Source organism: Anser cygnoides, chromosome 2, assembly GCF_040182565.1.
Source record: "Anser cygnoides isolate HZ-2024a breed goose chromosome 2, Taihu_goose_T2T_genome, whole genome shotgun sequence".
In the NCBI taxonomy this organism is placed as follows: domain Eukaryota; kingdom Metazoa; phylum Chordata; class Aves; order Anseriformes; family Anatidae; genus Anser; species Anser cygnoides.
Window position 1 is genome coordinate 152,751,135 of NC_089874.1, and position 15,098 is coordinate 152,766,232.

The 15,098-nt window shown below is 44.0% G+C and overlaps 1 long non-coding RNA gene across 2 annotated transcripts; it reads left to right on the plus strand.

Moving 5' to 3' along the window:
- Positions 1 to 12,251: 12,251 nt before the first annotated feature.
- Positions 12,252 to 14,844, plus strand: LOC136789938 (uncharacterized). 2 transcript variants are annotated; one of them, XR_010828986.1, is made up of 3 exons: positions 12,252 to 12,948; positions 13,225 to 13,349; positions 13,455 to 14,844. It is a non-coding gene; the product is annotated as an uncharacterized lncRNA (long non-coding RNA). The 2 variants fall into 2 exon arrangements; XR_010828985.1 differs by having other exon boundaries at positions 12,252 to 13,349.
- The last annotated feature ends 254 nt before the right edge of the window (positions 14,845 to 15,098 follow it).

A 15,098-nucleotide genomic window follows, 5' to 3' on the forward strand; every position in this document is an offset into this window, starting at 1 on the left:
AGCAAGGTTGTGAGATCTTGTACCTCAAGGAACACAGTCTCTTTGGTAGTGTTGTGTTCAGTGCTTGTGAGGAAAGGCAACTGGGTGACATCTGCACTGGAATGAAGTCGCTGAGTGCCGTGCATGTCTGGGCTCTTGCAGCTTTCTTGAAGCAGAGCCCGTATTCATTCCACAAGAGGCTTTGAAAAGTTGGTTGCTGAGGTTTTAACTTTTCCAGAAAGGTTTCTCTGTTAAAAGCTCCTGGTTGGAAATACCAAGTCCTGTTGTTGCTAAGATTAAGGTATTTGTTTCTTAGAAATGGCTTACAAACAGAGACCAGTACATGGATTATTGCTCCTTCTTTAGCCAAGTGGAGTGAAGGTGCTTTGTGCTTCCAGTAGGATCAGTTTTGCATGTGATTTTAATAATGGCTTTGGGGAAGGACGGGCCAGATCTGAATTTTTGTATTTGTAATTCTTATGCAAAAGAAAAAAAACAGTGCTTACCACTTACATATTTATTTATTTTTTAGGGTGTTTTAAATGCATAAAGCAAAAACAACTATTGTGTTTCAGTAGAAATTTAGAATGTGATTTATTTTTGAATACTAGTGAAAAAAAGCACTATGATCAGATTTATGTGTTTTGCTTTACTGGAACAGGATTTTTTTCTCTCCTTTTTTTTCTGTGTTGTTTTTTTTTTTTTTTCCCCCCTCCCCAAGGTTAATGTCATCAGTAAAATAAAATCTGACTAATTAACTCAGCCTTGGAAATACTGTGAATGCCTGTCAGGAAAACAGCATTATTTTATTTATTTATTTATTTTTTTTTTTATTCTGTTGCTAGACAATGACCTTAGTTTTGACCTGGAAAGATCATGCATGTAGTTTGTGAATGAAGTCAGTAACCATGGTGTGGTAGTTCTGGCCTTATTATGATATACACATCACAGATTGTGTCTAATAGCACATGGTGGTTTTATGGTATCTGTAGCTACTGAGCCAAGACTCTGATGTTCGGTATCAGCATTCTCGCTATAGTTAAACGCTGCTGCCGTGTAATAGGGTCTGTTTATCTCTCCTCCAGCTTCCAAATTGCTGTGTCTTGGGTCAGTGCCCTAAGTTCATTTTTGTAAATTCCTGACCAAAGTTATTAACTCTCCCCTTTAAAAAAACAGAGTGAATTAGTGCTGTATTATCCCCCATTCTGGGAAGCATCACCACAGCTCCCATCTCATCACTGGGCTGACTTGTGCAAGGTTTCAGCTGAAGGAGATTGGTGGAATTACTTCTATAGGGATATACAGTCTTTTGTTTAAATGAAGAGAGGAGTCTTCTACTAGTGTTCACAAATGTTGTAGTGCTGCTTTCTTTCTTTGGAGACCTGGCAGAAGCTAGAACCATGACTGGAAAAAGGATCTACCTTCATTTCCCCCAGCCTCAAATACATGTCCCTGGCTTGGACTCGAGATATTCTTACAAACAAAAGATGCAATAAATAATGGATATTTGCATTCTGAAAAGCTCAGGGGTGCAGCAGTGATGCCTCAGGCAGCATCCCCAGTAGCACGCTGACCTTATTCCTCTCACTTAGTCCTTCATGTACCTACCAGACTCCAAATGCTACAATCTTTTTCTGTAATACAAAAGGGCTATTGCGTCTCTGCCTGGAGGGAGCCTACTGTAATGCCTCTTTCCATACCTTTACTCTCTGATGTTCTCATATCGTGCCTGATTCAAACAAATGGCAATATTTATGCAAGGTCTTTCCACCAGCGACACCAGACTAAGATGTTGCTGAGAATGATTGCGTAGCACTCTGTCCCCTGACTTTTTCATAAAGTCACCGCTGCCTACAGCCACTTTCTGTCTTTGGCGTATATGGTGTCAGGTGCCAGGAAAAGAGCTAAAGTGCTGGACTTCTTGCTGTATTTCATCTTCATGCAGTCCCATACTGCTCCCTGTTTACAGTTGCTTAACAGTTGTTTTTTTTTTTCCAGCATGCTTTGTTCCCCTCTCATGCACTTGATGCTGGCAGTGAAACGTGAATTGTTCTCAATGTTTAGCATCAAATGCTACATATGGAAGTCATTTATCAGCAAGGTAATAGACTGGAGGCCTGTGGAAATTGGACTCTGAGGTCCCATCATTCTTTGGAAAATGTCAGCCATGGTAGGTTTTGCCTCCCAGTGGCTGTCCACTATTGATCGCCTTATTCAAATGTTGTGTTCAGATTGTAAACAATGACCAGTTTCTCAACTTTATACTTACAGAGGTACAGCTAAGTCAAGTCTTGATTGTCAAACTCACCTCTGTTCTTTCATGTCATGCCCTCTTCCTTTGCCCTCACATTCTTTATTTGTTTTATTCTATGCAAGAAAAGTGACATCTCTTCCCAAAACTTTATCTGTGCAAAGTACTGCCATAAGAAGTCATCATCACTAAGATACTCTCCTGCAAACCATGGAAATCATAGTTTCTGATGCGGGATATGTCAAGCCTAGGACATTCTGATGTAACAAATGAGATAGATAGGCACTTGGGACAATCATACAGTACTATTGAATCCCCATGTCATTTGTAGCTTGTGCTACTGTTCAGTGGCTGAGAGAAGAGGATGGTGTAGTTCTGGGTAATTTTTAATTACAGGACCTATGGCAAGCAAAAGGAGTAATTGCTACCAATGTCCAGTGCGAGATAACCAGCCATTGGCTGTTTCTTTCAGGGGAGGATTATGGGCTACATGAAAAAAAAAAAAACAAAACAAAACAAAACAAACAAACAAAAAAAACCATTCTCAGTAGGGTTGTGTGGTTGTTCTTGAGTCTGACTGGATGAGTTCCTGGGCACAACCTGCTCCAGGTGGCCCTGTCTGAGCAGGGGGGTTGGACCAGATGGCCTCCTGCAGTCCCTTCTGACCTCAAGCATTCTGTGATTCTGACAGCAAGGAATGAAATTGTCTCTGTCATCCTATCTAACTGTTTCCCCCTACCTTCTCCTATATTCTCAGCTCATCACCAAAGCCTGTTGGCCTGTGAACACTGGTGATGCTCTAGTTTGCTAGGCAGCTGGCCCACTGAGTTGGAGGTCTAGAAACTCCTTCAGGCAACATCAGAGATGTCAAAGTCAGCTGGAGAAACAAAGACATTGAGAAATTTGAGATGTGCTTCCCATGACCCCATGAAGTTTACAGAAGTGTCTGGCTAAATTGCTCTTTACCTTTATTGCTTTATATACTTTTTGTCTGCCTGTCAGGGCATTGTGTTTTTCCCTGAGAAAATGAAGAACAGCAGGCACTGAACAAAATCAAAGTGGTTGATGGTAATCTCAGTGAACTGCTTGGAGACTGCAGTCACCGATCACAGTCAGATTGGGCAGTGGGAAGGGAGGTATAGGCCCTTCCAACTCAGACAAGCTGGTACCAAGTAGCTGTAATAAAGTACCTGTGAAGTGATCCAGGGTAGAATTTACCCCTGAAACATGCCAACCCCATTTCAGACTGGAGTTATTTGATACCAGAAGAGGCATCACAGACAGTCCATAAATATTTTGGGTCTAGCAAATTTAGGAGGCTACTGTGACATAAATAAAAGGAATTTTGAGGGTCCTGAAGCAAGAAAAATTGGCAGAACTCCTCCTGACTTCAGCAGGAACAAGTTTAGGCCTTGAGTTATTTGGCTCATAACTCTTTGGTAATATTGAAAGAAGAAGGTCTGGGATTTTTTTGATCTGAGATGTTATTAATGCCCATCCAGGATGAAGTTTAATCTTTAAAACAAATACCGAAACTCAGAACACATCAATTGTTTGGATTCTGAGCTCTGTGTTGCGCTTATTCTTGGACAGGCAAATTACAATGAGAATAATCATTGTCAGAATACTAATGTGATGTAAACTAATGTTGAGATATTTATTCAATGGAATGCAATTACCAGCAATACTCTGTTTTCTGAACAGTGTGACTGTAATCCAATTTGGGCTGTTTAACCCCTGGTGATTTTGTTTCCGTTTGTATTGTGATAGGCTGAAAACAGGCAGGATTGCTGGGGGCAGCAAAAGGGAGAGTAAGGGGAAATAGCACCACATGTAATCTGAGATCTTAATGACTTTACTAAATCTACATAACCACAGGGCTGTTCATCATGGCTGCGCTGCTAATTGAATTTTAAAATAAGGGTAGATCCTACACTCACTTTCTCCCAGCATCATTTCATTTTCTGATGAATGCTTAGTCACCAGCTTAAAAAAAATAAAAATTAAAAAAAAAAAAAATCCTTGATGGTTTTAACCTAAAGTTTCATTAGGACCTTGGATTTTGTACAAGGCAGAATTCTCAGGTACATGTTAGGAAGTGACAGAGGATATACAAGGTGACTTTCATGACCAGCTTCTCTTGCAGAAGCCTTCTTGACTGGAGGAGCTGCAACAGGATCCCGTGGGGAGAGGCCAGCCAGCTTCTCTCCATCACAGAGAAGGGATCATGGGAAGGACAAAGAATGGGGACCTTGCTGCAGGCAATTTCTGAAGACTAAACACCTTCAGCTAGATGCTGGTACATTTGTTAGCATAGAGGACTCCCCCTGAAACTAGCACAGTGTCTGTGCTTCTGAAACTAGTGCAGGATGTGTTCTCAGCACAGACAGAAGTCTTGAGATCTGGTCATTAAATAGAAGAAGTGATTGGGAAATCTAGTTTTAAGTGCAGGGAGATACTTTGTAAGCACACAAAGATGAATAGGGAAGACATCAGTGTCTGTCTAGTGCTAACGGTGATGGTAATTCCAGCATTGAACTGAGTGCAAACACATGCATCTGAAAGGCTGGAGCTGGCGTAAGTAAGGCATGTTGGGGTCTGGAATAGACTCACTCTCCCCAAACACCAGCCAAAAACACTGAGGGGTGAGGATAACTGTCACTGGAGGACAAGGAGATTGGGAATAGTTTCCAAAAACCTGCACACAGCTGTGATAGCTGTTCAGTTTGGAAGAGCCAAAGAACCTTCGGCTCAGACCTTTCACCAGTACTACATCATACCCCCCCCCCAACACCTCCAGTGAAATTAGGCTACAGATAGTTATAAAGACCAAAGGGACCAGAGGTGCAAGGTTTCATCACAGCGGCAGGTCAGTATGGAAGATGCTAGGACAAGCACGCTGCCAACCCTACCTGTCTGCACAGGACAGGGCTCCATGTGGGTTTAGATTTTTCCCTCCCTTCCTCAGTGGAAAGCAGTAAATAAAGCGGGAGGAATGAGACAGAATGGAGGCTTTGCTGATGGTTTTAGACATTTCTTTTGAAGGTCTGGTGATAAGATGGATCAACACTTGATTACCTGTTTGGTTCCGTTTACAGAAGGACGGCAGCCTTCAGAAGATTGGGATCCAGAACATACCCTGGGGTTGCATTAGCAAATGAGTTATGCTTTGTATCCCCTGTGCCTGGCCCCTGCCAGAGAAATGATGCCAGTTCTTGAAAGCTTGCTAACGTAATCACCCACTGCTGTGGAAGCTGTAAGTGTCACAGCTTCCCGTGCAACTCATTTGAGAGTTTGGTATTATTAATGATGTGTTTTTCAGCAGAGACCCGAGGCCCCAGCTTTACTATGGTTAGCACAGCATAAGAAAACTAGGCATGGACAAGGAAATTCCTGACTAAGACCATGGCTATCCAAAGGGAATTTCACCAGGACAGGAAACCTTTAAGGAGAAACCATTGAAATACTGCTCCCAGACTACACTGTGCAGAATGCAGTTCTCCCAAGAGAAATACGCCTTGTATGGGAACCTGAGTCAGGTTTACAGCTCTGGAGTATTTGCACTTTGATTTTATTTATTTATTTATTTATTTATTTATTTTTAATGTGTCGTGTAAGCACAAATCTTAGGTAGAAAATGGCAGGTGGGTTTTGCCCACATATGTTGTTGGTACGTCTGTCATCCTGCCATGGTTAGAGAGAAGCAGAAATGCAGTGGGAAAGAGCAAGTGAGAACAGCACAGTTAGGATATCGGGGGAACAGAGTGGCCCTAACTCCCAGGGATGCTGCACGTGAGAGATTTGCCAGATCAGACCCTTAGCATTTCCAGGAGTCATTCAGGCATAAGAACATAAGCTGTCAGTGAAAAGCACACGCTGCAGCTATTATTTTTCAAGTCCCAGTTGAGCTGTTTGCTTTTTCACTTTTACTTTTTAATATAATTTGTCTTGTGAGTTTGCATGAGGTGTTCCTCCCCAGTCATTTACCACAAGTGCTGCAGGGACTCCTGACATAATGCAGCGAGGCCTCATGGTATCGGTGAGCTGAGGATGGAGACTGTTGTGCTTCTTACAACACTTCTTACTTAGGCCCAATTGTATTTAAATTACATGCCACTGGGGGCTTGGTACAAGGCATCTGTAATAGCAGAAACACCTGCAGAGCAGAGTTTCAGGATGACAAATTTTCTCTCTCTCTGGACTAGCTTTTTCCCTCATCTAAGCTGGATGCTCTTCACTGACTTGCACAGTCCACATTATTTACAGTGGTGTAAATGAAAGGGGAAGCAGAGCTCTTCTCTTCTTCACTGGGAAAAAGTTATCCAGCGAGTGGCTGCAAACCTAACCTGCCCAACCACCTCCTCTTCAAAGTGTCTTTGCCACTAAGCATTGCTTGGCTTTGAACAAATTGAAGCATATGCTCTCTGTGGAAAGCTAGACCCTCTTCACAGCACTGAGCTTTGAAAGCTGATGTTCTACAGCAAGGCTGAGTGTCGGTTTCTCTTCAATACGTGTGAACTTTGAAATTAATCGTTGTTTCGCCAGAGCCACTTTCCACTGGTGCTAGACCTTCATCATTCCTGCAGGTCAGTGGAATGGCTTTCACTTGGTGGAGATTCAGTGCACAGATTTTGAGATTATGTTTCTGGCTATGAAGAGAAAGCCCAGGATCAAGACTGTGGGAGAGGTACCTCCCCAGGTGCAGACTGATCCTTACGGGGCTCAGATTTCTTCTTCCTTTGATATGCTTTTATTCCACATGAGCTAAGAAAGTTTTCTTGATTTAATACACAGGAACGTTGACTTGATTTGTTTTCTACCTCTGGTCCTTCTGACATGAAGTTTGATCCTGAACTTTGGCTGTAAGATAGAGATGGATGAAACCTACGATCTAGCATCTTTCCTGTGTACTTGTATAAATTATGTGACTTCAAGAGCTTGTGCCTTGTGTAGGAACCATCTTTAGCCTGAATGACTTGAGACGACATCCCATACTGGTTGGAACTGGGCCTGCTTTACTCATTGCTGCAGCCATGTAATTTTTGTCAGCTGAAGCCCTTGACCATGGTTGCCGTTAAATGGACAGGAACAGATTACTGTATGCATGGGAAGAGACAGAGGATTTTATTTTATTTTTAAGATTCTATTTTTGCACAGAAGAGGGAACTTCAGCATGATTTGTTGCCCAGTAACTCCTTTCCTCATCTGGCCTGCACTCACTATTTGGGAAAGTCCCTAGAATGATACTAGGGAGACCTGCCATTAACAGATGTGTAATAGGCTCCCAGTAGTGTCATCTAGGGTATGAAATCGTCAATGGTAGACAACAGTTGAGCAAGATATTTGGTTGAGAACAGGCCTACAGTACCCTGGCATCTTGCCTAGCCATGGGACTAAGCATTCAATTTACTGTTGTCATTACCACTGGCACATCATGATTCTCTTTCTAGTTGTCCTCCATTCTCCACTTTTTTGCTCTATCCCTGTGTCATTGGTCATCACAGCCCATGACCAAACACTCTTTATAGTCCTTTCTGGACGGTTTACAAAGCTGAACTGTAGAGGTAAACGGCTTCAAATGTTTTTCAGCCTACACCTTTGTTGTGATTTGCAGTGATGAATTCCTATTTTTAGGATTAAAAATGATTAAAATCCTCATTTGGGGATATGGTAGGAGCCCAAAAGCCACATTTGGCACTCAGTCAGATCTCAGAGTTTTGCAGTCCAAGCAAATTTTGCAGCTGGGCAAGCCAAGATATCTGCAGAGGTTTAAAAGGGAATGTGTGACAAAAGAGACGATAGAGAAAGATGTTCCTAGGCAGAAGGGAAAAGAATAAGAAATACATTAGTAACATTTCAGATTGATGTAGTGGTTTAACCCCGGCAGGCAGCTGGGCACCATCCAGATGCTCGCTCGCTCTTCCCAGGTGGGATGGGGGAGAGAATTGGAAATGAAAAAGTGCGAGGACTCATGGGATGAGACAAAGACAGTTTACTGGGTAAAGCAAAAGCCACACACACAGGCAAAGCACTGCAAAGCAAGGAATCCCTTTGCCCCGTCCCACCGGCAGGCAGGTGCCAGCCACCCCCAGGACAGCAGGGCTCACCACGTAGCGGTGCCTTGGGAAGATAAACGCCACTGCTCCCAGCGCCCCCCCTGCCTCCTTCTTTCCCCCAGCTGCCATTGCTGAGCATCCGATGGTGTGGGATGTCCCTTTGGTCATTTGGGGCCAGCTGTCCTGGCTGTGTCCCCTCCAGCTCCTGGGGCACCCCCAGCCCCTCGCTGGCAGGGCAGCACGAGGAGCTGGGGAGTCCCTGGCTCTGGGTGAGTGCTGCTCTGCAACAACTGAAACATTGGTGTGTTATCAGCATTATTCTCATCCTAAATCCAAAGCACAGAATCATACAACCCTCTATGAAGAAAATTAACTCTCTCCTAACCAAAAACATAACACTGTCCATGCAGAAGCTCTGTAAGGTGGAATAAGAGATGAAATTTTGTATACTGTTCACCATTATCGTTGACTAAAGGTTTATTCCCTCCCTCCCACACCAGTTGGACCACCTTTAGTTGATTTAATCTCTCCTTCCTGTTCCATTCATTCTGTCCTGAAGTTTGATCTTCATCTTTAGCTGTATGACAGAGATGGATGAAATCTATGATCTAGCATCTTTCAAACTCATACTTTCATATGTGCTCCAGGCTATATGAGGGAGCTCTCTCCATCTTCACCCAGTATCCTTTTGCTCCAAGCACTGTTCCTGCTTGTCCTTTCACTCGTAACTGATGTGTGTGATGCTGCAGAAACAGCTGTAGGCATAGTGTTTCACACTCATTTGGTGATTGTATTGAGCAAGGAAGAATCCCATATTTTTGCATCTAATGGGACAAAATACTCCCCAGTTCCTCCTGCTGAGGAAGGCTAAGAGGGACATAATGATAAGGAACTACTGAGCATTTGTGCATATCTATTTTTTGATACACACCTGTTTGCTGGAGATGTGGCCCCAAGCTTCTGATATTTTATGTTTTGGCACTGGAGCACTTTTCATTGACCTTCCCTCTAAGGCCCCATTCATAAATCGCTTATGGAGTGAATAAGCCATGGGGATGCTTTAATAAATGGTTCCTCACATAAAGTTTTATTCCCCAATAATAATTAGCTTATTAGTAAATCCCTAATGGCATTACTAAGGAGGTCATTATCATTATCCCTGTTTTATATCTGTAGAAACTGAATCAGAGAAAAGGAAAGTCACCTGCTAGGTAAGATTTCTGGATGCAGACTCCTGAGTTAAGGCAAATGCTTTATTCAGTAGGACACACACAAGACACATATTAGGTACTTGAAATAAATGGTTAATCAACTGCTGTAAGCATAATGTACAGTAATATTTTCTTGGAAAATGTTTAAAACCACGTAGAATACAGCTACTTGTGGCTATGATTGGATGTCAAAATTTAATAGCTCCAAATGTTCCTAGAGACTGTCTTAATATACACATAGCAAATTGCTGCAGTGTTCATCTGTAGGAATCTGCTTAGCTTGTGTACCATCAAAAATTGTGCCATGATCTCCAAAATTGTTAAAAAGAAACTGGCATGCCATTTATTTATTTATTTTGCTCAAACATGTTCTTTTAATTCAAATTATTCCAGATTTTGAAAACCTAGTACACTTGATTATCTTCTTTTAACAATCCATTACTGGCCATACAAAAATCTGCTGCTGTCTCAATATTCAGGACAACAAAATGCAAAGTAGAGGTAGACCAAAATAGATATCATGAAGGCTACTGCAGCGATTGCATGGTGCAGCACTGTGTGAAATACAGTGAAGGGCTTCTGTGTGCCTTTTTCTAGCAGCAATTGCAGTGAATTTCTAGGATCTATGGATTCCCATTCAAACAAACAATGATACCATGCCCAACTGTATATGGGGGACCTAAATACTTAGAAAAGGGGGAAGTTTTGACAGGCAATGCTTTATGTCAGTATTTTATGATGATGCTTAGACTGCAGCTCCTCTAAGTCGGCTCATGACTCTGGGAATTACTCTATTTTAAAGGCAGTACAGCAGAATTAATGTAAATTCAGTACATTACCAAGTAGCTCCTCAATTCTCTGTGTAAGGAACATTGGGAAAAATAGATTTTTAGCCATGGGATCTACAACATTTAACGTGCTAATCACTGGGTCCGCCTAGCCAGCCAAGAAGCAAACTAAGAAAGGAGTGTGTGAGACTGTCATCTGGTCTTATCTGCCCTGGGACTCAGAGCCTGAAACAGTCTTAAGCTAAGGTCACGTATCTGGGAGACTCAAAACACTTCTGCCCCCACTTTGCCTGCTGACCTAGTGGATAGAGCACCCACTCAGGAGGCAGGATATGAAGGTTGTGGGTCCTTCCTACCCAACTCTGTGGCTTCTGCAGCCTATGAAAAAGCCAGGCTGAAAAAGCCAGGGTGGGATCTGGTCTGAGAGCAGTGGAGCGACTGAAGGTGCCCTCATCACCAAGTCACAACATGGCCAGGAATTCAATGCTGCAGCGGAAATACAAGTGCAGAGAGGACAACCTCTGTAGCAGCCTGCACCAAAGCTCCCGTCAGATTCTGGAGCTCTCCTTGCTCCCCCTAGATTCTTATTTTCGAGGTTACAGATTTTTATTTTTTTTTTCTTTCAATCCAGGCTGCCTAATGAGGAATGTGTAAAGAGTTGTGGGGGCAGTGTAGATTCCTCAGGCTGTCCCTTGCCAGCTAAATATGCAGAAAAGCTCACACACGATCCATGCAGCTCAGGGGAGCTGGTTAGAGTAGGGTTGTGTGTATGAAATGGGCATAGTTAATGCCTGCGAAGTAGCTTAAAACATCTAAGGACAACACAGACTTGAAGCCTCCTGGTCTAGAGTGCTACAAAAACCTGCAGGGCTCCCAAGGGGAATTTTGCTCCCCCTTGGTGCAAAGACTGTCTGTAAATTGATGCCCCCCAGGTGATTTTTTCCCTGTGTGAGTAACTGACCACCCCCTGCAACACTGAACAAAGTGCAAGGCAAATACCAGCACTGCGAGTGTGACATGAAGACTTTGACATGCTGGTAAGGAAGCCACACATCCCCGTAATTACTTAAAATTCCAAGCCTGGCAATGAAGTGCTGAGGGTTAATTAGGCTCATAAGCTGGGGGAGCAGGGAGACCTTTGGGAGAACCTCGCAGACAAGCAGCAATGCATGTGATCTCATTTGAATTTTCCTATTAGGCGTCCCACAGAGATCTCAAAAGCATCTCACCATCACTGCCTGGAACTTTGTTTAGGTTGCATGTTTGCAAACACGAGGCATCTCGATTAGGTTGTGCAGCTGCTGCATACGCTTTAAACCATCAAGCCGGTGATTATTTATGACAAGCAAACAGATCCTCCCCCTCCTCCTTTTGTTTGTTAGCACTAATGATAAAAATACACCGAGACTCTCTCCTCCTGTCTCCTGCAACAATCTCCTGTTCTACCATCAGCAGGTTTTTGGTGCTGCTGGTTTGAGCTGAAGAGGTTGAGATTGGCACTGCAGGACACGCGGCTCTTCTTGTGTGAGGATTTATAATCTCTGGAAAGGTTTCGACAGGAGCCTGACCTGTGTCTCTCAATCTGCAGCTCCTGTTGATTGCAGGGGGCTTTTGCATGAGTCCTTGGTGTTCTCCTTACGTCCATAGCTCAGTGTATTGGTTTTATCCTCCCTTACCAGTTTTCATCCTGAGTCACAGCTGTGTCACCAGCACAGCATATTTCTGTCCTGCAGCCTTCTGGTTAGGGTAGGGGAGGTTTTCCCAGATACACTGAGACCAAAGGGCAGCTACCACCCTTCACTAGGCTTTGCTGAAGAGTGGATGAAACACGACAGGATGGGGCCATAACCTGGGAACTGTCACCAGTCCACCTCCTGACCTCCCTCAGTTCCTTTTCCACTGCTGGCTGTAACAGCAACTGAATTCATGGCAGCAGCTCTGGGGGAGCACAAGAGGTGGGGGGCTATTCCTTGGTGCTGTGCCCAGCTATAGCACGTGTTGCAATAAAAGGGTAAGGAAAATCCCATCTGAGTGCCCCAACCCCTCCTGCCCTGGACCTGCATCTGCCTCTGCACATTAAAGAAAGCCTCGCTTGCAAAGGGAGCAGATCCTGAATGTCAAGATGGGAGCAAATAATAACCTTTACATCCACGCAGGCGCAAGTCATGCTTGGAATAACTCGCTGTGAGGCTTACAGTGAATGTGATTACTTCCACAGTCCCTGTTTCTTGTGACAATGACATCAAGAAATTCACCTGCTGCCTTTCGGACACCGTCATGATCCTAAGTACCAACCTTCCCCGTGGGCTGCGGGTGGCCCCCATGGAGCAGCAACGTCACGCTCACCGCTCTGCCGTACTTCCATTACACATCTGTAAGCGAAATCAAACCTGGGGGATTTCTTCCTAGCGCTCCAGCCCTGCAGCCACACCGCAGAATACAAATGCCGGGCTGACGCACGCGCTTGGCGCTCGGCTCGCTGCCCCAGGGACCGTCAGCGGGCTGCAAGCCTTGAAGGGCTTGAGGCTTGTTAACACCAGGCTTTAAATAACCGCGGTGCTGGGGGAGCGGGTGCTGCGTGTCCCTGCGGTGTGTATTTATGTGTGTGAGCGCGTTTGGTTTGACAACAGGAGTGAAAGAGCACTTGTTCCTTTGCTTCTCAGGTAGCAGCCCTATGGAAAAGCATCAAGGTGGGAATAGGAAAGAGCTTTGTGTTGTTTGGGGTTTGCTTTATTTTGGTTTGGTTTTGTTGTTGTTTTTTTGTTGTTCTTTTTTTCCCTTTTCTCAGAGATTTTGGACTGATTAAAAAGCTATTTTTGCCAGAAAAACAGAAAAAAAATATCCAGCTATACGTGGCAGGGATAAAAGCACGCTTGACTCCTCCAATGAGTACAATAGCATTTTATATCTTTGCTGCTTGGCCCAATATTGTATCACAGGCATCACCAGCGTTGTGCTTCCCAGCATGCCCTAGCATCCTTTCAAACAAGCATTCGCTGTAGCAGAAAGTCCAAGAAAAGGCTTACTCCCTCGAGGATCAAGAAGAAAGCAACAGTGAAGAAAGGTACAGTAGCTATTAATATTAATGTTAAAGGAGGAGGGGGGAGAGAGGACATGGGAGCAGTGAAAAAAATGACTACTTATGGCTTTGATGTGTTCATTTCCACAGGACTGGTGGCAGCACGGAGAATACGGAAAGCAGATAAAGAGGAAAATGAGGAGGTGGAGGTGAGCAGAAGGCAGCTCAGAAAATTGCACAAGCTGTGGGGAATTTTTGCATCTAGCCGCTCGCACACCGCAAAGGGAGCGACTCTGCCATCTGCACCTCCTCTCAAAAAAAAAAAGGAAGGGAGAAGAGGGACAGAATGGAGACAAAAAAAGAAATCCACCTGTTGTGCCTCTTGTTTTGGCTGTGGTAGGATGGATCCATGCTGAATGCCTGCTGTGGGAGGGGAGGGAAGCCAACGGAGGTATTGTTGTGTCTGAGGAGGCACCACGCGTGAGTCCTCTGCACGGCTCTGTCCTACTGACACACTGGGAAGAGGAGGGAGGAACTATTTTAATCTCATTGAGGCTGCTGAAGAGTAAAAATGGAAGTAATTAAAGGCCTGCTCTAGTCTCACTTAAATCCCTTAGTCTTCAGGCCAGAGTTATTTTTGTTACATTGCTTTAATGGTGTTGCATTGATGTTTAAACTGGGTTGGATTTTTTTTTTTTTTTTTTAACCTGAACTTAGGAAATGAGCCAGCACTTTCTGTGGCGGTGCACTCACTTTGCTGAAATCTTGTCTAAAAAGTTTGTTCGGGTCCCAGAAGGAATTTTGTTAAATGCCATCATTTGGGCAGCTGGGTTAGAATCATAAAATGATAAAATGGCTCGGGTTGGAAAGGGACCTTGAAGATCAGCCAGTTCCAACTCCCCGCCATGGGAAGGGACACCTCCCACCAGACCAGGTTGCCCAGGGCCTCGTCCAAACATCCCTGGCCTCCAGGGATGGGGCATCCACAGCTTCTCTGGGCAACCTGTGCCAGTGCCTCACCACCCTTGGAGTCAAGAATTTCTTCCTTAAATCTAACCTAACTCTACCCTCTTTTAGTTTAAAGCTGCCCTTAAACCCTTGCCCTATCACTACACTCCCTGTCTCTCCCCATCTTGTAGGGCCCCTTTATGTATTTGAAGGCCATGATCAGATCTCCCCAGAGCCTTATGCAGTAGAAGAGGCAGGATTGAGTCTCAGTGGGAAATGGCTCAAAACTGGACTGGAAATACAGTGACTTCTGCACCTTAACTAAGGTGGTTGCTTGATGCATAAAGACTGTAGAGTCTTATTGTCCACTACATTTTCACAAGGAAAACGTTTACCCTTGGAGTAGTGGCTCAGGTCAACATAGGAGGAACTATTTGGGCAAAGTGAGGCATGAAGAGAGGGAGGAGAATTTTCTGGTGTGTGTGGGGTGGAAATCAGGTCAGCTACTTTCAACTCCGGCCTTTTTTCACCTGTAAGTGGCATTAACTGGTTATCATCATTTTCAGTGACTGAATAAATGATACAGATTTTAGACCTTTGATCGTTTCAGTTACTCTCCCCGAATTTTCTACACTTCCTCTTAGAAAGTTGTTCTTTTCAATGGGACATTGGAAAACAGCTGAGCTCCTCTGGCACTGAGCAGAACAAGAGAATTACAGCCAATGTGTCTTTTGGGCAATTCTCCCCTTGATTTGTCTCAGCTGGGGAATGGATTATGCTACATCTCGAGACCCCTTCTGAACCTATTTTCTATGATTTCTACAATTTCTCTAACTCCTCCAGGGA